Below are 24,495 nucleotides of genomic sequence, written 5' to 3'. Positions count from 1 at the left end.
AAAGACTTCTATCAAAATGCTAAATAGAAGCCATGACCACAGACGTCCTGTCAAATTGTTTATCTTTGGACAAGAGTTTGTCATATTTCACTATTAAATATTATAATTGCTCTAAACTTTAAATTAATTTTCACTGGTTAACAAATTTTCATTTTATTTCCAGTTTGCTAAAAAATTTTAGTATGAATGACTGTTGAATTTTTATCAATTTCTTTTTGTATCAATCAACATGAACATATGATTCATCTTGTATATTCTACTAATGTGGTGACTTACAATGATATATTTCCAAATAATAAACCAATTTAACATATTTGGAAAGTCCAATTTATTTGTGATATATAATTTTACATACAATATATTGCTGGATCCAATTTTCTAATAATGTATTCAGGATTTTTTATTTCATTTTTTGAGATAGATAGGTCTGTAGTTTTCCTTTATTGTTTATCCTCATCTGTTTTTCCAATCTATGGCTCTTTCTCTCAAAAAATTTATTGGTATATGTTCCATCTTTATTTTCTGCAATTTCATGTATTATTGGTGTTATTTCTTCCTTAATTATTTGGAAGAATTTGCAGGTGAAACCACCTAATACAGGAGTTTCCTCTGTTGAAAGGCTGTAGATTGTGATTATAGCTTTAATGAAGATAGAGCTATTTACATTTTCTATTTCTTTTGTGTCAATTTTGAGAAATTTTATTTTTTCTAGAAATTTTTCTATTTCCACTCAATTTCCAAATTTTGGGACGAAGTAGTCTATAATATTCTCTTATTGATTTGTTATAAATCTTTCAACTACTCCTTTGGTGGCTGCCGTAGACATGAGTAAAATGCTAATATTATAAATACTAGCATAAAATGCAAATAAGAACCTACTTTAAATTAGTATTTTTCTCAGTTCTTAGCCACGCAAACATAATCTTTGTACTGTTATTCATGAATTTTATTTTACATTTATTCTACCTTCAAAATCATTGTTGCTTTAAACATTTTATTTGTGTATATATAGATATATGTTTTGCTTATATATTTACTTTTACCAGCACTCTTCACTTACTATACTACTATGTTCCTGTGTGGGATTAATTTTCTTCTGCCTTAAGTATTTCCTTTAATAATTCCTTTATTATGAATCTGTCAGTCAAAAACCTAGTTTTGTGGGGTTTTCTTGGTAGGAGCAGGCAAGGATGGCCATTTTACCTTCATTTTCAAAAATATTTCCACTATATATTTAATATTAGCATATTACAAGTATTCTTTACTTTAGTACTATAAAAATGCCATTATCTTATCTTCTGACTTCCACTGTTTATAGTGAAAAGTTACACATGAGTTTTAGTGTTTTGAAGCTAGTGTATCTTCTATCTCTGGATGCTCTTTTCTTGCCTTTGGTTTTCACCAGTTTTACTATGACGGACCTAAGCATGGTTATTCACTGAAGTTTTTCTGTTTTGGTTAGCAAACTTCTTGAATCTCTGAGTTGAAATATCTCATTAGTTAGTATCATTATCTTCTTGATATTGCTTCTGACCCACTTACTGTTTATTTCTTCCTTACTGAGACTCAAATTACATTTAAGTTAAAACTTTTTACTGGGATCTACATAAGTTTTACTCTCATTTTTCTAATTTGTATCTTTTTTTCTCATGTATGTTCCAAGCTGGGTTTTTCTTTTTACCAACATAACTCCCAGTTCACTAATTATTTGTTCTATAAATGTGCTAAATCTATCCAATTCTTAATTTCAGTTATCCTGCTTTTCAATTCCATTACCTTTAGATTTATTTTTAATATATTCAATTTCTCTGATAAAATTCTTTCCCATATATTCTCTCAAACATATTTATTACAATTATTTTATATTATTTTGTTTCTATTTCTCTTATTTCCTTTTTTAAAAAACTTTGATTTTAAGTTCAGGGATATAAGTGTGTCATGGGGTTTGTTGTACAGATTATTCCAACTCCCAAGTAAGCATAGTACCCACTATTTTTCCTGATCTGCTCCCTCCTCCTACCCTCATATTAATCATAATTATTTTATTATATTTCTATTTATTTTCTTTTTCTTTTTTTAAACTTTTAAGTTCTGGGGTACAAGTGCTGGTTTGTGACATAGGTAAACGTGTCACAGGTGTTTGTTGTACAGATTATTTCATCATCCAGGTAAGCCTGCTACCCATTAATTATTTTTCCTGATCCTCTCCCTCCTCCTACCCTCTATCCTTCGAAAGGCCCCAGTGCATGTTGTTCTCCTTTATGTGTCCATGTGTTCTCATTATTTAGCGCCCACTTATAAGTGAGAACAGTCAGTATTTGGTTTTCTGTTTCTGTATTAGTTTGCTAATAATAATGGCCCCAGCTCCATCCATGTCCCTGCAAAGGACATGATCTTGTTTTCTTTTTTTGTGGCTACATAGTATTCCATGGTGTATATGTTCCACATTTTCTTTATTCAGTCTATCATTGACGGGCACTTATGTTGATACGGTGTCTTTGCTATTGTAATTGCAGTTAAAGTCTGTAGATGATGTATTAGTCTGTTTTCATGCAGCTGATAAAGACACACCTGAGACTGGGAAGAAAAAGAGGTTTAATTGGACTTAGAGTTCTACATGGCTGAGGTGGCCTCAGAATCATAGCAGGAGGTGAAAAGTGGATTTTATGTGGTGGCAGAAAGGAAAAATGAGGGAAAATCAAAAGCAGAAACCCCTGATAAACCCATCAGATCTCATAAGACTTATTCACTAGCACAAGAATAGCACAGGAAAGACAGGCCACCATGATTCAATTACCTCACCTGGAGTCCCTCTCACAACACATGGGAATTCTGGGAGATAAAATTCAAGATGAGATTTGGGTGGGGACACAGAGCCAAACTATGTCATTCTGCCCCTGGCCCCTCCAAATCTCATGTCTTCACATTTCAAAACCAATCATGCCTTTCCAACAGTCCCCCAGAGTTGTAACTCATTTTAGCATTAACCCAAAAGTCCACAGTCCAAAGTCTCATCTGAGACAAGGCAAGTCGCTTCTGCCTATGAGCCTGTAAAATAAAAAGCAAGCTAGTTACTTCCTAGGTACAGTGGGGGTACTGGTATTAGGTAAATGCAGCCATTCCAAATGGGAGAAATTGGCCAAAACAAAGGGGTTACAGGGCCCATGCAAGTTCAAACTCCAGCAGGGCAGTCAAATTTTAAAGCTCCAAAATGATCTCCTTTGACTCCAAGTCTCACATCCAGGTCACAATGATGCAAGAGGTAGGTTCTCATGGTCTTGGGCAGCTCTTCCCCTGAGGCTTTGCAGAGTACAGCCTCCCTCCTGGCTGCTTTCATGGGCTGGTGTTAAGTGTGGCTTTTCCAGGTGCATGGTGAAAGCCATCAGTGGATCTTCCATTCTGGGGGTCTGGAGAATGGTGGCTTTCTCCTCACAGCTTCACTGGGCAGTGCCCCAGTAGGGACTCTGTGTGGGGCTCTGACCCCACATTTCCCTTCTGCACTGCCCTAGCAGAGATTCTCCCTGATGGCTCTGCCCCTGCAGCAAACTTTTGCCTGAGCATCCAGGTGTTTCCATATATCTTCTGAAATCTAGGTGGAGATTACCAAACCTCAATTCTTGACTTCCATGCACCCACACACTCAATGCCACATGGAAGCTTGGGGCTTCCACCCTCTGAAGCCACAGCCTTAGCTGTACCTTTGACCCTTTCAGTTATGGCTAGAAAAGTTGGGACACAGAGCACCAAGTCCCTAGGCTGCACACAGCACAGGGGACCCTTGGCCAGGCCCACAAAACCACTTTTTCCTCCTGGGCCTCCAGGGCTGTGATGGGAGGGGCTACCATGAAGGTCTCTGACATGGCCTGGAGATATTCTCCCCATGGTCTTGGGGATTAATATTAGGCACCTTGCTACTTATGCAAATTTCTGCAGCTGGCTTGAATTTCTCCCCAGGAAATGGGTTTTTCTCTTCTATCACAGAGTCAGGCTGCAAATTTTCCTAACTTTTATGTTCTGCTTCCCTTACAAAACTAAATGCCTTTAACAGCACCCAAGTTACATCTTGAATGCTTTGCTGCTTTGAAATGTCTTCAGCCAGATATCCTAAATCATCTCTCTCAAGCTCAAAGTTCCACAAATCTCTAAGGCAGGGGCAAAATGCCACCAGTCTCTTTGATAAAACATAACAAGAGTTGTCTTTGCTCCAGTTCCCAGCAAGTTCCTTATCTCCATCTGAGACCACCTCAACCTGAATTTTATTGTCCATATCTCTATCAGCCATTTTTGGGGCAAAGCCATTCAACAAGTTTCTAGGAATTTCCAAACTTTGCCAGATTTTTCTGTCTCCTTCTGAGTCCTTCAAACTGTTCCAACCTCTGCTTGTTACCCAGTTCTAAAGTTGCTTCCACATTTTCAGGTGTCTTTTCAGCAACGTCCCTCTCTACTGGTACCGATTTTCTGTATTAGTCTGTTTCAACACTACTGATAAAGACATATCTGAGACTGGGAAGAAAAAGAGGTTTAACTGGACTTACAGTTCCATATGCCTGGGGACACCTCAGAATCATGGTGGGAGGTGAAAAGCACTCCTTACATGGTGGTGGCAAGAGAAAATGAGGAAGAAGCAAAAGCAGAAATCCCTGATAAACCCATCAAATCTCATGAGACCTATTCAATATCATGAGAATAGCATGGGAAACACAGAGCCCCATGATTCAATTACCTTCCTTTGGGTCCCTCCCACAACATGTGGGGATTCTTGGAGATACAATTCAAGTTGAGATTTGGGTGGGACATAGCCAAACTATATCAGATAACACAAATATTTGGATTAATTATAGAAGTTAAAATTTTTAATTTAGTTTTTAGCAACATAGATCTATTTTTATTATTCCCGTCAATTGTTATTGAATTTTAGAAATTTATATGAAAAATATCAAGGGTATACATGATGTAGTAAACTAATTTTCTTCCAGCAGCATGAAGACAATGGGCAGCATGATCTTAACCAGTCTATTTCCAATATACCATTACTTCTAAGTCTTTTTTTTCTTGGGTTCATAACTGGAAAGCCTTCCATATATACCAGGACCTTTTTCCTGGGTAGGCTTTCAACTCAAATTTTTTGTCGCTCTAGCACAATAAAACTGCTAAAATATCTGCTTATTTTTAAATTATTGATTAACTATTTTCAGTAGCTGAGCATCTTGCCCTGCCCATGTTCAACTTAGGAAACAAACAAATGCCTCAAGAAGAAATTGCATCAGAGATTGCAGCTCTGGACAGAACAGAAGGAGGGGGCTCACATTGTGAATTTTACCTCCAGATCAACTGCAAGAACAAATCAGCAATCCTGAGAGGACCCACAGACCCTCTGAAGGAAGTGGACTGCTCCTTCAGGACCCAGGAGACCCTACCAAAATGGCGAGTGCCCCAACGGCAGAAGCGGGAAAGGGAGACCATCCTCTCCAGAATATACACCGCCACTAGAGAAGCTGACCATCTGTTTGCAGGAGAAGTTTCCAACTTTACTTGGAACTGAGTCAATTCAGAGAGCCGAGCAAAATACAGGGGTAGAGGAAGCAGCAGAATTCCCTGGGAGCTCACTGGGTCCTGTAGCAGGCCATTCTTGCCTGGCACCACAGGGATACAACAGGAGAGGAGCAGGGAGTAAAACTACACAGGGAGAAGGAAATCTCTAGCTGAACTTCATAAAAGTTTTAACCGGGTGAGAAATCTCCTGGCCAGATCTCAGGGGAGGGTGTGATTCTGGTGTGCAGACTCCACAGATTGTGTAAGAACCAAGCCCTTTTCTTTTGCAGCTGGGAGGTGGGTAGCCTGGGGCAGGTTTTCAAGCCCATCTCACTCTCCACCTGGAAATAGACTGGGGTCTGTTGGCGGGTTGGGGGGCAGGCACAGTGGGAGTGAGACTGGCCCTTTGGTTTGCATGGGAGCTGGGTGAGGCCTATGACTGCCAGCTTTCCACTACTTCCTTGATAACCTGCATGACTCCGCAGAGGCAGTCATAATCCTCCTAGGTACGCAACTCCAGTGACCTGGGAATCTCACTCCCATCCCCTACAGTTGCCACAGCAAGAGCCACCCAAGGAGAGTCTCAGCTCAGACACGCCTAGCTCTGCCCTCACCTGATGTTCCTTCCCTACACATCCTGGTAGCAGAAGACAAAGGGTATATAATCTTGGGAGTTCTAGAGACCTGCCCACCACCAGTTCCTTCCCATACTACCAAAGGTGATGCTCTCTGGAAAGCACCACCTCCTGGCAGGAGGCCAACCAGCACAAAAAATAGGGCATTAAACCACCAAAGCTAAGAACCCCCATGTAGCCCACTGCACCCCCCTGCCACACCACTGGAACAGGTGCTGGTATCCATGGCTGAGAGACCCACAGATAGTTCACATCACAGAGCACTGTGACAACCCACAGCACCAGCCTGGAGCCGGGAGACCCAGAAGAGAGACAACGATCATTGCAGTTTGGCTCACAGGAACTCACATCCATAGGAAAAGGGGGAGAGTACTACATCAAGGGAACATCCCATGGGACAAAAGAAACAGAATAACAGCCTTGAGCCCTAGACCTTCCCTCTGACACAGCCTACCCAAATAAGAAGGAACCAGACAAATGACCCTGGTAACGTGACAAAACAAGGCTCATCAACACCCCCCAAAAATCACACTGGTTCATCAGCAATGAATCCAAAATAAGAAGAAATCCAAGATTTGCCTGAAAAAGAATTCATGAGGTTAGTTATTAAGCTAATCAGGGAGGGACCAGAGAAAGGCATAGCCCAATACAAGGAAACCCAAAATATGATACAAGAAGTGAAGGAAAAAATATTCAAGGAAATAGAAAGCTTACAGGAAAAAAAACACTCTAAAATTCAGGAAACATTGGACACACTTTTAGAAATGCAAAATGCTCTGGAAATTCTCAGCAATAGAATTGAACAAGTAGAAGAAAGAAATTCAGAGCTTACAGAGAAGATCTTCAAATTAACCCAATCCAACAAAGACAAAGAAAAAAGAATAAGAAAGTATGAACAAGCCTCCAAGAAGTCTAGGATTATGTTAAATGACAAAACCTAAGAATAACCAGTGTTCCTGAGGAAGAAGAGAATTCTAAAAACATATGTGGGAGAATAATTGAGGAAAACTTCAATGGCCTTGCCAGAGACCTTGACATCCCAATACAAGAAGCATAAAAAACACCTGGGAAATTAATTGCAAAAAGATCTTCACCTAGGCACATTGTCACCAGGTTGTCCAAAGTTAAGACGAAGGAAAGAATCTTAAGTGCTGTGAGACAGAGCACCAAGTAACCAATAAGGGAAAACCTATCAGATTAACACCAGATTTCTCAGCAGAAACCCTACAAGCTAGAAAGGATTGGGGCCCTATCTTTAGCCTCCTCAACAAAACAATTATAAGTCAAGAATTTTGTAACCAGCAAAACTAAGCATCATGTATGAAGGAAAGATACAGCCTTTTTCAGACAAACAAATGCTGAGAGAATTCACCATTACTAAGCCACCACTATGAGAACTGCAAAAAGAACTCTAAATCTTAAAACAAATCCTGGTACCACATCAAAACAAGACTTCTTTAAAGCATACATCACACAGGACCTATACAACAAAAATACAAGTTAAATAGCAAAAACCAAACAAAAAAACAAAGTACACAGGCAACAAAGAGCACAACGAATGCAATGGTACCTCACATTTCAATACTAACATTGAATGTAAATGACCTAAATGCTCCACTTAAAAGATACAGAACTGCAAAATGGATAAGAACTCACCAACCAACTGTCTGCTGCCTTCAGGAGACTCACCTAGCACATACAGACTCACATAAACTTAAAGTAAAGGGATGAAAACAGGAATTTCATGCTAATAAACACCAAAAGCAAGCAGGGGTAGCTATTTTTATATCAGACAAAACAAACTTTAAAGCAACAGCAGTTAAAAGAGACAAAGAGGGACATTATATAATGTTAAAAGGCCTTGTCTGACAGGAAAATATCACAATACTAAACATATATACACCTAAAACTGGAGGTCCCAAATTTATTAAACAATTACTAATAGACCTAAGAAATGAGATAGCAGCACAATAATAGTGGAGGACTTCAGTACTCCACTGAAAGCACTAGAAAGAGACACAATGATAGTGGGGGACTTCAATACTCCACTGACAGCACTAGATAGGTCAAGACAGAAAGTCAACAAAGAAACAATGGATTTAAACTATACCTTGGAACAAATGGACTTAACAGATATGTACAGAACATTTCATCCAACAACCACAGAGTACACATTCTATTCAACAGCACAGAGAACTTTCTCCAAGATAGACCATATAATAGGCCATAAAACAAGCCTCAATAAGTATAAGAAAATTGAAATTATATCAAGGACTCTCTAAGACCACAGTGGCATAAAACTGGAAATCAACTCCAAAAGGAACCTTCAAAACCATGAAAATACAGGGAAATTAAATAGCTTGCTCCTGAACGAGCACTAGATCAAAAACAAAATCAAGATGGAAATTTAAAAATTCTTCTAACTGATCAATAATGACACAACCTATCAAAACATCTGGGATACAGCAAAGGCGGTGCTAAGAGAAAAGTTCATTGCCCTAAATGCCTACATTAAAAAGACTGAAAGAGCACAAACAGACACTCTAAGGTCACACCTCAAGGAACTAGAGGCAACAAGAACAAACCAAACTCAAACCCAGCAGAAAAAAGGAAATAACCAAGATCAGAGCAGAACTAAATAAAATTGAAACAAACAAAAATACAAAAGATAAATGAAACAAAAAGCTGATTATTTGAAAAGATAAATAAAATTGATAGAACATTAGCAAGATTAACCAAGAAAAGAAGAGAGAAAATCCAAATAACCTCACTAAGAATGAAAACAGGAGATATTATAACTGACACCACTGAAATAAAAAGATCATTCAAGGCTACTATGAACACGTTTATACATATAAACTAGAAAAACTAGAAGAGATGGATAAATTCCTGGAAAAAATACTGCCCTTCTAGTTTAAGTTAGGAAGAATTAGATACCCTCAACAGACCAATAACAAGCAGCAAGGTCGAAATGGTAATTAAAAATTACCAACAACAAAATGTCCAGGACCACAGGGATTCACAGCAGAATTCTACCAGACATTTAAAGAAGAATTGGAACCAATCCTTTTGACACAATTCCACAAGATAGAGAAAGAAGGAACCTTCCCTAATTCATTCTATGAAGCCAGCACCACTCTAATACCAAAACTAGGAAAGGGCAAAATCACAAAACAAAACTACAGATTGATATCTTTGATGAACATAGATGCCAAAATCCTTAGCAAAATACTAGCTAACCAAATCCTGCAACATATCAAAAAGATAACCCACCATGATCAAATAGTTTTCATACCAGGGATGCAGGGATGGTTTAACAGGCAAATCCATAAATATGATACACCACATAAACAGGAATAAAAAACAAAAAATCACATGATCATTTCAAAAGATGCAGCAAAATTATTCAACAAAATGCAGCATCTCTTTATGAATAAAACTCTCAGCAAAATTGTCATACAAGGGGCATAACTTAATGTAATAAAAGCCATCTATGACAAATCCACAGCCAACATAATACTGAATGAGGAAAGGTTGAAAGCATTCCCTCGGAGAATGGGAATAAGACAAAGATGCCCCTTCTCATCACTCCTCTTCAACATAGTACTGGAAGTTGTAGCCAGAGCAATCAGACAAGAGAAAGAAATAAAGAACATCTAAATCGGTAAAGAGGAAGTCAAACTGTCACTATTTGGTGATGATATATTCGTTTACCTTGAAAATCCTAAAGACTCCTCCAGAAAGCTCCTACCTACCCAAGGAGTTGAAAGACCCCTACAAGGAAAACTACCAAGCATTGCTGAAAGAAATCATAGATGACAAGAACAAATGGAAACATCCCATGCTCATGGATGGGTAGAAACAATATTGTAAAAATGACCATACTGCCAAAAGCAATCTACAAATTCAATGCAATACCCATCAAAATACCACCATTATTCTTCACAGAATTAGAAAATGCAATTCTAAAATTCATATGGAACCAAAAAAGAACCCACATAGCCAAAACAAGACTAAGCAAAAGGAACAAATCTGGAGGCATCACACTACCTGATTTCAAACTATACTATAAAGTCCTAGTCACCCAAACAGCATGGTACTGGTACAAAAATAGGCACATAGACCAGTGGAACAGATTAGAGAACCCAGAACACAGCCAACTGATTTTTGACAAAGCAAACAAAAACATAAAGTGGGGAAAGGACACCCTTTTCAACAAATGCTGCTGGGATAATTGGCTAGCCACATGTAGGAGAATGAAACTTGATCCTCATCTCTCACCTTATACAAAAATCAACTCAAGATGGATTAAGGACTTCAACCTAACACCTGAAACTGTAACAATTCTAGAAGATAATATTGGAAAAACTCTTGTAGACGTTGACTTAGGCAAGGATTTCATGACCAAGAACCCAAAAGCAAATGCAATAAAAACAAACATAAATAGCTGGGACCTAATTAAACTAAAGAGCTTATGCATGGCAAAAGGAACAGTCAGCAGAGTAAACAGACAACCCACAGAACGGGAGAAAATCTTCAGAATCTATACATCTGACAAAAGACTAATATCCAGAATCTACAACAAACTCAAAGAAATCAGTAAGAAAAAAAAATCCCATTAAAAAGTGGACTAAGGACATCAATAGACAATTCTCAAAAGAAGATATACAAATGGCCAACAAACATGAAAAAAAATGTTTTTTTCCCTGATCACCAATGGTCAGGGAAATGCAAATCAAAACCACAATATAATACCACCTCACTGCTTGTAAGAATGGCCATAATCAAAAAACAGTAGATGTTGGTGTGGATGCAGTGAACAGGGAACACTTCTATGCTGCTGGTGGAAATGTAAACTAGTACAGCCACTATGGAAAATAGTGTGGAGATTCCTTAAAGAACTAAAAGTAGAACTACCATTCAATCAAGCAATCCCACTACTGGGTATCTACCCAGAGGAAAAGAAGTCATTATTCAAAAAAGATACTTGCACACGCATGTTTATAGCAAAACAATTCACAATTGCAAAATTGTGGAACCAACCCAAATGCCTATCAATCAATGAGTGGATAAAGAAACTGTAGTATATACATACGATGAACTACTACACAGCCATAAAAATAAATTAACAGCATTTGAAGTGACCTGGATGAGAATAGAGACTTGGGAATGGAAAACCAAACATCGTGTGTTCTCACTGATATGTGGAGCTAAGCTATGAGGACGCAAAGTCATAAGAATGATACAGTGGGCTTTGAGGACTTGGGGGAAAGAGTGGGAGGGAGGTGAGCGATAAAAAACTACAAATATGGTGCGTGGGTGATGGATGCATCAAAATCTCACAAATCACCACTAAAGAATTTACTCATGTAACCAAATACCACCTGTACCCCAATGACTTATGGAAAAATTTTTAAAAAGAAAAATAAATTTCATTAAAATTCATAGATTACTTATTTGTGTTTCTCTTTTTTTGGTCCTTCAAGTTATAAATGCTTTAGCAGCCTTAAATTCAAATTTTAGTTTCACTTGTTCAGTGAAACCATTGCAGTATCTGGATCACTATTTTCTGTTCGGCCTCTATTTATCACTATTAAAAACAAATTCCCTGAGGAGAAAATTTTGGCATTAATACATAGTTGCTCACAATGTGTTTACATTATCTCTGACTCTATCTGGCATCGTGATTCCTCAAGCCCTAGCTATAGTCTGCGCTCCAATATATTCAAACATAAGCTTTTTCCCTTAAACTTTATCCAGTTTTGATAGTTGTTCTTAGAATGAATGATAGCTTAATATTACCTACCTCACTATAACAGGAATAGAAAATAATCATGCAAACAGTTAATTATGAAGGTGAGATTCAAACGAGTGGTTTGATTTTGTTTGTTTGGTTACACATATATATGTGTATACATACATATGTATGTGTGTATGTGTGTATATATACATATGTGTGTTTATATACATATGTGTGTTTATACTCATATATAATGTATGTATATATGTGTATATACATACGTGTGTATATGTGTATACACACATATGTATGCATGTACATGCACATGTATATATACACATATGCACATGCATATATGTGTATACACATATATACATACATACACATATACACATATATACATACATACACATATATAAACACACACACAAACATAAATATATATACACACAAGCATAAATTGAGCTATTTACATTAAGAATGTTTATTCTTTCATATGACTTGATAATGGAGATTTGTTATAAACAAAACTGTCAATTGTTAAGTAAACAAAAAGGTTCAGAGAGTGTGCTCACCTTAAACACACATACAGTACAGTCTTCTTCACACTAAGCCTCCATATACAATTATTTTTTTTCTTTGTTCATCTCTGGACAGTATTTATTTTTCTTTCCAACTTTTATTTTAGATTCAAGGGATATATGTACAGGTTTATTTCATGGGTAAATTAAGTGACCTGGGGGGTGGTGTACAGATTATTTAGTCGCACAGATAATCAGCATAATACCCAATAGGAAGTTTTTCAATCCTCAGCCTCCTTCCATCTTCCACCCTCCAATAGGTCCCAGTGTCTATTAGTCCCCTCTTTGTGTCCATGTGCATCTTGTCCATGTTTAGCTCCCACTTATAAGTGAGAATATGCAGTATTTGGTTTTCTGTTCACACATTAATTGTCTTAGGATTATGGCCTCCAGCTCCATCCATGACGCTGCAAAAAACATGATCTCATTTTTTATAGCTGCATGGTATTTTATGGTGCATACGTACTTTTTCTTTATCCAGTCTACCACTGATGGACATTTACATTGATTCAACATCTTTGCTGTGATGAACATATGATGGCATGTGTCTTCATGGTAGAACAATTTATATTCCTTTGTGTATATACTCAATAATGGGATTTCTGGGTTGAATGGTAATTCTGCTTAAGTTCTTCAAGAAATCTCCACACTGGTTTCCACAATGACTGAATTAATTTAGATTCTGATTAGTAGTGTATAAGTGTTCCCTTTTGTTTGTGACCTTGAAAACATCTACTTTTGGACTTTTTAATAATAACAATTTTGACTGGTATGAGATGCTATCTCATTGTGGTTTTAATTTGCATTTTCCTAATAATTTGTGATATTGAGCATTTTTTCATATGCTTATTGGCCACACGTATGTCTTCTTTTAAGAACTGTCTGTTCATATCTTTTGCCCATTTTAATGGGGTTGTTTGGTTTTTGCTTATAGATTTATTTGAATTTCTTATGGATTCTGAGTATTAGACCTTTGTTGAGTGCATTCTTTGCAGATATTTTCTCCCATTCTGTAGGGTGTTTGTTTACTCCACCAATAGTTTATTTTGCTGTGCAGAAGTTCTTTGGTTTAATTAGGTCCCACTAGCTAATTTTTGTTTTTGTTGCAATTGGGTTTGGAGTCTTCCTCATGATGTCTTTGCCTGGGCTGATGTCCAGAATGATATTTCCTAATTTTCCTCTAGGGCCTTTATACTTTTAGATATTCCATTTAGGTCATTGTTCTGTCTAGAGTTGATTTTTGTATATGGTGAATGGTAGAGGTTCAGTTTCAATCTTCTGCATATGGCAGGACAGTTATCCCAGCAGCATCTATTGAATAGGGAGTCCTTTCCCCATTCCTTGTTTTTGTCAGCTTTGTTGAAGATCAGATGGTTGTAGGTATGTGGCTTTATTTTTGGATTCTCTAACCTGTTCTATTGGTCTATGTCTTTTTTTGTACCAGTACCATGCTGTGGACTTGTAGTATAGTTTGAAGTTGGGCAGTGTGATGCCTCCAGCTTTTTTTCTTTTTGCTTAGGATTCTTTTGGCTATTTGGCCTCTTTTTTGGTTTCAAATGAATTTTAGAATTTGTTTTCTAATTCTCTAAAATATGTGGTTGGTAGTTTGTTAGAAATAGCTTTCAATCTGTAAATAGCTTTGGGAAGTATGGCCATTTGAACAATATTGATTCTTCCTATCCATGAGCATGAAATGTTTTTCCATTTGTCTGTGTTGTCTCTGATTACTTTCAGCAGTATATTGTAATTTTCACTGTAGAAATTTGTCACCTCCTTTATTTAGCTCTATTTCTAGGTATTTTATTCTTTTGTGGATATCGTGAATGGGATTGCAATTTTTATTTGGCTCTCAGGTTGTATGTTATTTGTGTATAGAAATGCTACTTATTTTTGTACATTAATTTTTGTATTCTGAAACTATGCTGAAGTTATTTATCAGATCTAAAAGACTTTAGGCAGATACTATGAAGTTTTCTAGGTATAGTTTCATAATGTCTGTGAAGAGAGATAGTTTCACTTCCTTTATTCCTATTTGGATGCCTTTTATTTCTTTCTCTTGCCTGTTTGCTCTGGCTAGGACTTCCAGTAATATGTTGAATTAGAGTGATGAGACTGGGCTTCCATGTCTTGTTCCTGTTCTCAAGCGGAATGCTTCCAGCTTTTTCTCATTCAGTATAATGTTGGCTCTGGGTTTATGTTAGATGGCTCTTATTATTTTGAGGTATGTATCTTTGATACCCAGTTTGTTGAGGGTTTATAACATGAAGGTATATTGAATTTTATTGAAAGACTTTTCTGCATATATTGAAATGATCATGTGGTTTTTGTTTTTAGTTCTGTCTATATGGTGAATCACATTTTTTGATTTGGATATGTTGAACCAACCTTGCATCCCAGGGATAAAGCAGACTTATTCATGGTGAATTAGCTTTTTGATATGCTGCTGGATTTGGTTTGCTAGTATTTTATTAAGGATTTTTGCACCTAACTTCATCAGGGATATTAATCTGAAGTTTCCTTTTTCCGTTGTATCTCTGCCAGGTTTTGGCATCAGAATGATGAAGGACTCATAGAATGAGTGAGGAAGGGTTTCTCCTTGATTTTTTTATTTTTGAATAGTAAAATAGTACTAGGTCTTCTTTATATGTTTGGGAGAATATGGCTATGAATCTATCTGGCCCAGGGCTTTTTTATTTTTTATTTTTGGTTGGTATGTTTTTACTAATTCAGTTTCAGAACTCATTGCAGCTCTGTTCAGGGACTCAATTTCTTCATGGTTTAATCTTCAGAGGTTCTGTGTTTCCAGGAATTTATACATTTCTTCTAGGTTTTCTAGTTCGTGTGCACAGAGGTGTTCACAATAGTTTCTAAGGGTTTTTTGTATTTCCGTGGGATCAGTGGCAAGGCACCCTTTGTATTTCCGATTGTGTTTATTTTGTTTTTCTCCATATTTTTCCTTATTAGCCTAACTAGTAGTCTATCAACCTTCATTGTTTCAAAGAACCAACTTTTGTTTTCATTAATCTCTTCTTTTTTCTCATCTCCATTTCATTCAGTTCAGTTCTGATTTTGGATATTTCTTTTCTTCTGTTACCTTTGGACTTAGTTTGCTCTTCTTTTTCAAGTTCCTTCAAGTGGGATGTTAGGTTGTTAATTTGAGATCCTTCTAGCTATTTGATATGGGCATTTAGCACTATAAATTCTCTTAACATTGTTTTAGCTATGTTCCAGAGCTTATTATATGTTGTATCTTTGTTTTCATTAGTTTCAAAGAATTTCTTGACTTCTACCTTAATTTCATTGTTTACCCAAAAGTCAGTCAGGAACAGATTAATTTCCATGTAATTGTATGGTTTTAAGATCTCTTCTTGGTATTTATTTATATTTTTATTGCCTTGTGGTCTGAGAATGTGGTTGGTATAATTTCAGTTTTTTTGAATTTGTTGAGAATTGCCTCATGGCCAAGTGTGTGGTCAGTTTTAAAGAATGTGCCACATGCACCTGAGAAGAATGTATAGTCTGTTTTTTGTTGGGTGGAGTGTTCTGTGGATGCCTATAAGGTTCATTTGGTCAAGTGTCAAGTTTAGATCCCAAATATCTTTGTTAGCATTCTGCCTTGATGATCTGTCCAGCTGTCCGTGGAGTGTTGAAGTCTCCTACTATTGGTTACCTAAGTCTCTTCATAAGTGTCTTAGAATTTGTTTTATGAATCTGGGTGCTCCAGTGTTGAGTGCATATATATTTAAAATAGTTAAGTTTTCTTGTTGAATTGAACCCTTTATTATTATGTAATACCCTTATTTGTCCTTTTTGATCATATTTGGAAGTAAAATTTATGTCTGTCTGGAGACCCTGTGAGCCTCCATGAACTCTACTTACTATAAGGCCCCCAAAAGACTTGACTTAAATATTTTAGTTTTTGCTCTAAGAGAATTATCAAAAAATCAAAATAATTTTACTATAATTTTTACTATAATCTCACTCCCAGAACATTTTTGTTACTTAAACACTTTTGTCTTCATTAATAATAAATTTATGTTGAAAGTATAGAGTTCAAATGAGTCTATACATCTGTTAAACCAGTATTTTATCTACATTACATGGAGTATTAGTATACATTTACTATTTTTTCTATTGTTTTATTATATCTAAAGTAGAGAATTTATATATTATTAATTAAAAGTACTAAATGGAGTTTTGCTATATTTTAAAATATTATTTTGGAGAAACACTGGTCAAATAAACCTGAATACTGAATAGCTAATAAGCTTTTTCATTCCTGTTTCTGAATAAAAAAATGAACAAACAAAGTATAAACAAGTAGGGATCTAATTGGACAAAGATGGAAGATAGTGGCTAAAATTTATATCAAAAATAGTTGTTAAGCAAATACATTTTGATTTACCATCAAAATGTGAATAAAATGTTTATGGGTAGCTTATCAGTAAACCAACAATTTTAAGAGACTAAATTTCATTTCGTATTCAATTATATCATTTGGGTTTCAAAAATTTTAGATTCATAGAATTCTTCAGCTTGAGAGAATATTGAAGATCATCTAGTCTAGGGTTGGCGTAGGTTGTCACTTTGCATGCCAACTCTGCCTCAGTGAAAAAGAGACCAATGATCCTGAAGCAGCATCTATCATCATCATGGAAGAGAGAAATTGAGGCCTGTATGTAACTTTTTTGTTACACTTAGTCAAAAACATCCCCACTCCCCTTTACACACATAGAAACCTTCAGGTAGACAAGTAAATGTTCAGTAGCCCGACAGTTTGATACTTTCTGGAGGAGCCAGAACTAAAACCCAGTTTTCTCCCATGGCATATTTCCCTTGTGTCCTTTTTGGTCTTTGTTACCTAAAACTTATTTTTAGCTAACCCTTTCTATGAGTGAAATAAAATAATTTTCTGTGAAACATAACTAAATTCCTGGGAACTTGATAATGTTACATACAGTAGCTCTAATTCATTCAGGGCTTATTTTCAAGAATGAAATCATTTTAGCCATGCTTCAAACAGTATAAAAATTTACATCTTTAGTAACAATATTGTTCAAAATAGATAGTATTTGCAAGGAGTAGAAATCCTAATTCATCATATAATATTTTTTAAATGTAATTAAAATAGCTAAAATAGCTGTATAATGATTTTAGTATCTATTTACCTTTTATTTAAAATATTTCCTATGGAAGCCTTTCTTCATCATTTTAATCTATTGAAATGGATTGAAAACGGCTTTGTTGAATGAACTTCAATCCAGTTATATTTTCCTCAATCTGTCCCCCCGAGTACTTGGCTCATCTTTCTACCCATGGCCTCCCCTAAGGTATGCAAGGACCTACTCCCTGTGAATACATTTGTGCAGTCTCTTTCTACATAAACTAGGGATTGAGGCAGAGTTCCTGTTCATCTTGGACTAAAGGTGATTTTTCTCCTCATTAAGATGATAATTTGCTTTGGGATCTGCAATCATTTAACACTAAATTTTACACACCAAAAAATTTAAAATATACTTTTCATTCTTTTTTGTATCCCCAACATTTGGTACAGTGCCTGGAATACAGTAGTCATTTAATTATTTATTAAATACTGTCATGTATGTTTAACAATGGGATACATTCTGAAAAATGTATCATTAGGTGATGTCATGGTTATGCAAACATCGTAGAGTATGCTTACACAAATTTAGAGTATGCTTACACAAACACTGTAGAGTATGCTTATACAAACATCCTAGAGTATGTTTACATCATAGAGTATGCTTGCACATAGTTGTGCAAGCATTGTGGACTATGCTTACACAAACCTATACACATCTAGGTTATATGGTATAGCCTATTGCTCCTAGGCTACACATCTGTACACCATATTTCGGTACTGAATACTGTAGGTAATTGTTACACAGTGGTATTTGTGTATCTAAACAAGCATAGAAAGGGTACAGTAAAAATACAGTATAAAAGATAAAAAGTGGTACACATTTATAAGGCACTTACCATGGATAGAGCTTGCAGGACTGGAAGTTGCTCTGAGTGAGTCAGTGAGTGAGTGATGAGTGAATGTGAAGGTCTGGGACATTACTGTAGATTTATAAACACTGTACACTTAGGCTACACTAAACATATACAAAGATTATTTCTTCATTAATAAATTAATCTTAGCTTATTGTAAGTTTTTATAAACTTTTTAAAAACAACTTTTGGCTCTTTTGCAATAACATTTAGCTTAAAACACACATACGTTGTACAGCTGTTCGAAAATATTATTATGTCCTTAATTCTATATGATTTTTGTATTTTCAAATGTTCTATTTTTATTTTTCTTACTTTTTAAGCTTTTAGTTAAAAACGAAGACACAAACACATGCATTAGCCTAGGCCTATACAGTCTCAGGTTCAGGATCATCCATATCACTGTCTTCCATCTCCTCATCTTGTCCCACTGGTCTTCAGGGAAAATAATACTCATGGAGTTATCATTTTGTATGATAACAATGCCTTCTGGAATATCTCCTAAAAGACCTGCCTGAGGCTGTTTTACAGTTGACTTTTTCTGTAAGTAGAAGGAATATGCTCTGAAATAACAATAAAAATTATAGTATAGTAAACACATAAGCCATAAATCAGGAACAGTCATTTATTATCATCATCAAGTATTATGGTTTGTACATAATTGTATATATTATACTTTTATATTACTGGCAGAGCAGTAGGTTAGGTTAAGCCAGCATCACCACATACACATCCATAATGCATTGCACTATGATATTATGAACCTATGGCATCACTAGGCAATAGAAATTTTCAGCTTTGTTATAATCTTCTGGGGACAATATGATATATGTAGTCTGTCATTGAATCAAACATCATTATACAAAGCATGACCATAAATTGTCTCCAAAATTGATAAAATAAACAAGTATCTCAAAATCCCAGTGACATTATGTCATGTTCCTTCCTTCTGAAAGCCTTTATCAAGCTGCCAGCCAAAAATGTATGTTCTTCCCTGAACACTTTACAGTTAGGTTATATGTTTTACTTAATACTGATCTCTTTACTTCATTATAATTATTTATTTCATTATCTTATTTTTCTCAAAAAGACTGTCATCTTCCTAAGGGCAGGAGCTGTGTCTCATAATTTATGTATCTGTCTGCCAATGGTTATGCTCAATATTTGGAGCACAATAAATGCCTGTTGAAAGAATAACTAATCACATGGAGAGGCGTGAATTGGAGATAGTATTTTACTGTCTTCAACAAGGTTGTTATGAAGCTCAAATGAAAGCAAAACACCTGTAAAAGTACCTTGTAATATGTAAAGTATAATACAATTGAAAGAACCGAGATGATTATGATTTGTTTACTGTATATATGGAACAACATAGAGCTTTAAGGATCTTTGGTGCTACCACCATAACTGCTATTCAGAGGCTACTGAATACTTCTTCCAATTCACCATAATGTGGATTAGACATCAATTATCCATCACGAGTGAAGAAAACTACTTTCTCATGGAAATCATATTTGTAATAGGCTTCAGGATTCTTTAGCTAAATATATTTAAGACAACATTTTGAATTAAACTGAGGATTCATGCAAACATCTATCCATGAAATATTTCTGAAGGTCAGGTATGAACCAGGCAATATTAGGTGCTAATAGCTAAGGATATATTGATGAACAAAATAGACATGGTCACTGCTCTGAGGGAGTTTATTTTCCAAAATAACTTATCTTTAACAATATAGCTATAGTTTTATGGTTTTGTAACTGGATCTTTGAAAATTTTTTACAATAGGTACTTTAAGCTCCCTCTTATGAGGATTTGGCGAATCTTAAAAAGAAAAATCCCTTCACAAAGATTTCTGTAATCAAGTTTAACCTTTTTGATCCAACAGAATAATGCCCTTGTTACTCAGGGATATGCCATTAACATTACCTGGTTAGTAAACCTTTTGATTCTTGGTATCAAGAGGTCTAATTAATTTAGATGGCTTGGAATCAGTCGATATGTCTGAATATAGCAGAGACAAGTTGTGCACCTTGTCTACCTACACTCTGAGTCTTAGAACTTTGTCTAACTAAATGAGAATTCTGAAATGTTGTGCCCTAAACTAATAAAAGGAGGACACTGATAACTTCTGTAAAACATGTGGTTGATAAAGCAAGACCAACATCTTTCCATTCTGTCTAATAAGAAATATCTTACCTAGTTATCTGACTCAGCAAATCCAATAATCCCCAAATTTCTTAACAGATAGGCTGGGTGGTTTTTATATAGGCAGGACTCAACCAGGAAAAGTCATATGTGTGGGTGTGTGTGTGTATATATATATATCACACAGCTATATTTGTATATAGAGAGAAAGTATATATACATATAGATGTCAATACACACATATATGTATATGATTTAATATACTAAGCTATGCTATGATGTTTATTACATATATTTATATCATATAGATACATATTTGACTTAAATAATATATAAAGCGATTGTGACATGCTGTCTACTCTGTCATCATCCTCTCTTTTTTTTTCACACTGACTGTGCTTTGTAGTGTGACAATGCTTTGCAGGACTCAAAGAAGTTCTGTACATTGATGCTGAGAAATACAGATCTGAGTACTCAACATAGCTCCAAATAAAACAGCCAGAATTCCACATATAGTTACTAAAATAACCCTGTGATAGGAGCTGTCTTGAACCTATTTTACTCATCTTGTAGTCTTTTAGTGAGGCTGTTAATAATGGTGACTTATATATCCACTGACCTGATGACCTATTAGACAGGAGGGGAAAATTATTCTCCATAGACATTAAAACAATAAACATTTAAATTTAGAAGAAAGGATAAAAACCGGTCTCTTCTCTAGGGAAATGGTATCAGCAAGAACTCTGATCTGTGCTTCAAGTCACTGAAAAGTGATTATGGTACATGCTACCATAAAAAACAAATTCTTCTGAAAACTCTCTCTTCTGTAAATTTTTTTTTGACACCATACTCTTCTATATCTTCTCCTACCCCTCATATGACCTGTTCTCAGTCTAGCAGGCTCCTTCCTCTGCCCATTCTAAAATTGTTAGACTTCACTGTATCTTTTTTTAAAATTTTATCACTTCATACATTCTCACATAACTTTATCCTGTCTAGGATGTTAATTACTGCTCATACTAATAGCTCTTAAATTTTGAGGTCCAGTCAATAATTTTCACAGGAAATTCAGATCTGTATTTTCAAATGCTTACTATCCTTTTACACTTGAATATATTATGAGCACCTCTGTCTGAAATATCTAAATTTAAACTCATCTCTCCCACTCGAAACCTGCTTCTTTTCTCACAATTTCTCTCTGTAAATGGAACCACTGATCATTGAATTGCCAAGTCATAACCGAGACATCCATGTGTACTTCTCTAACCTTATCCAATCCATCAATTCAGACAATTATAACTCTTTAATATTTCTGAAATGCATCTAATTCTATCATTTCTCTTCCTACAACTGTAGCTCTGGTCATCATTATCTTTCATTTGGATCACTATGTGTTAATTTTTGTCATCTAGCTCCCCACTAAGTCACTCCACTCATTGGAATAGTCTTCTAAATTGTAAATATACTGAGGCCACACCCCTGCCTAAAATACCTCAACGACTCTCCAGGACCCTCCAGATAATATCTAAGATCTTTCCTCTTATGCTTCCTCATTATGACCTGACCCCTGACGATTTGCCTGGTCTTAGCTTTTGGGCTTCTCCTTAGCGCTGACTTTCCCTTGTGAACTCTAGTAATATTAAATCTCTTGCCTTACCTTGAAAGCACATTCTGACACCATTCTTTGTCTCTGAAACTGTATATATTACCTTCTCTCTGGAAACATTTTTTCCTCTTTGCTTCTTTGTGTGTATTGCTCTTAACTCATTTTTCAGGTAACAATTTAGATACAACTTTAACTGGAAAGTCTCTTCATCTATGTTGAGCCCCAAATCTCCAATTTTTATTTACTCCATCTCTGTTTCCATAGCACCTGTACTTCCCTTATAATTATTCTTTTTTGTTTGTTTGTTTTGTTTTGTTTTGTTTTTGAGATGAAGTCTCACTCTATTGCCCAGGCTGGAGTGCAGTGGCATGATCTTGGCTCACTGCAACCTCCACCTGCGAGTCTTCTGCCTCAGCCTCCTGAGTAGCTGGGACTACAGGTGTGAGCCCCCATGCCTTGCTAATTTTTGTAGAAACAGGGTTTCACCATGTTGGCCAGGCTTGTCTTGAACTCCTAACCTCAGGTAATAACCCAGCTCAGCCTCCCAGAAGCGCTGGGATTACAGGCGTGAGCCTCCATGCCCTGGGCCCCCTTATAAATTATTCTTATCAACATGCACTACAATTGACTTACCACTTATCTGCCTTCCCTACTGGACTGTTGATTCCATGAAGACTGGGCATATTGCAATATTATTCACCATTATATCTCCAGCACCTAGCATAATGTAGTACATAGTAGGCACTAAAAAAAATTGTTCATTTCCAAATGTTTCTATTATTCCTTATTTACACATAATGGCAGATTTTTGCATTTTATATAAAACATCACCAACATATCCTTATTTTAACCAGTGTTCCTCCTTTATCTGATTAGCAAAATGAAATTTTGGCTAAGATTTGATGTAAACAATCACAAAATAAAATTTGTAGTGTTTTCCAGCTAAGAAAAGCTTGTGTATCAGGGTTTTGTCTCTTACTATGCTAAGCATAATATATTCTTCTTTTTAGTTACCCTCATCCCTTTTCTTTCTATTTATAGTATACCCACTTGAGTATCTGAGTCCCCTATAGATAGAGTTGATGATTTTTTAATCTTCTCAAATCTTAAAGTGTGCAGCACAGCAGCTTGTATCTACCTTGATCTTAATAAATATTTGTTCAATTTAACTGGACACAAAATGGGGGAACTATAAGCCTGAGCTTTCATTTGAGAGGGTACTTAGAGTGAGTCTCCAATTTGACCCTCCAGATATATTCTCACCTTGCCGTGTGCGGATAGGTTGACTTTGATGGACTGCATCAAGAAGCTTCCTTGCAACCTGACTTCTGGTTGGATTGGCAAATAAGAGGCCATGGCAGAAGATCAGAGGCAAGAAAAATAGTAAGATAAACATGTCTATTTCGCTGGATCCTTTCTTGCCAGGATACCACTCACTAAGTTCCAGTAAATACTTCCTCCTCTGATTGCTTCAATTCTAAGGGCCCTAATAGTGGCTTACTGTTATAAGCATACACACATCTAGGATATTATACTCTTCATTATTTCCTTAATTACGCCCATGTCTTTTTTAATAGAACCTTTATTAGATTCTTCTCAAATTACTCAGTCTTAGTATGATATCTTTTCCTGCCCAAGCCATAATTAATAAATAGCCTTCCCCTATATTCTCTGACATCCCGTTCTCAATCTCCAAGAGTATTTGTCCATTTTCATACTGCTATGAAGAAATGCCTGAGACTGGGTAATTTATAAAGAAAAATAGGTTTAATGGACTCACAGTTCCACATGACTGGGAAGGCCTCACAATCATAGCAGAAGACAAAGGAGGAGCAAAGGCACATGGCAGCAGGCAAAGGGCATGTGCAGGGGAACTCTTCTTTATAAAACCATCAGACCTCATGAGACTTATTCACTATCACAAGAACAGCAAGAGAAAAACCCACCCTATGATTCAATTAACTCCCATTGGGTCCCTTCCACGACACATGGGGATTATGGGAGCTACAATTCAAGATGCGATTTTGTGGGGACAGAACCAAACATATCACCAGGTAAATACTGAGCTAACTTGGTCACTGGGGCCTATCAGTGAAAAATTTGGGGCAGTTATCAAGAAGTTTTCACGCTCCTGATAAAGACATACCCAAGACTGGGCAACTTACAAAAGAAATAAAGAGGTTTAAAAAGAGAGAGGTTTAATTGGACTTAAAGTTCCATGTGGCTGGGGGAGCCTCA

The 24,495-nt window shown here is 36.1% G+C and overlaps 1 long non-coding RNA gene across 1 annotated transcript in view; it reads right to left on the bottom strand.

The window, feature by feature from the left end:
- Nucleotides 1-18,032: 18,032 nt before the first annotated feature.
- Nucleotides 18,033-24,495, bottom strand: part of LOC130540589 (uncharacterized) — a 166,197-nt gene continuing 159,734 nt past the window's right edge. The window contains exons 3-4 of the long non-coding RNA XR_008954584.2: nt 22,891-22,974; nt 18,033-19,066 (exon numbers count right to left, since the gene is read on the bottom strand). This is a non-coding gene — a long non-coding RNA (uncharacterized LOC130540589). The remainder of the gene's footprint in view (nt 19,067-22,890; nt 22,975-24,495) is intronic.

The sequence above is a fragment of the Pan paniscus genome, chromosome 9 (genome assembly GCF_029289425.2).
Source record: "Pan paniscus chromosome 9, NHGRI_mPanPan1-v2.0_pri, whole genome shotgun sequence".
Lineage (NCBI taxonomy): Eukaryota > Metazoa > Chordata > Mammalia > Primates > Hominidae > Pan > Pan paniscus.
This window is presented reverse-complemented; position numbering and strand designations above follow the sequence as displayed.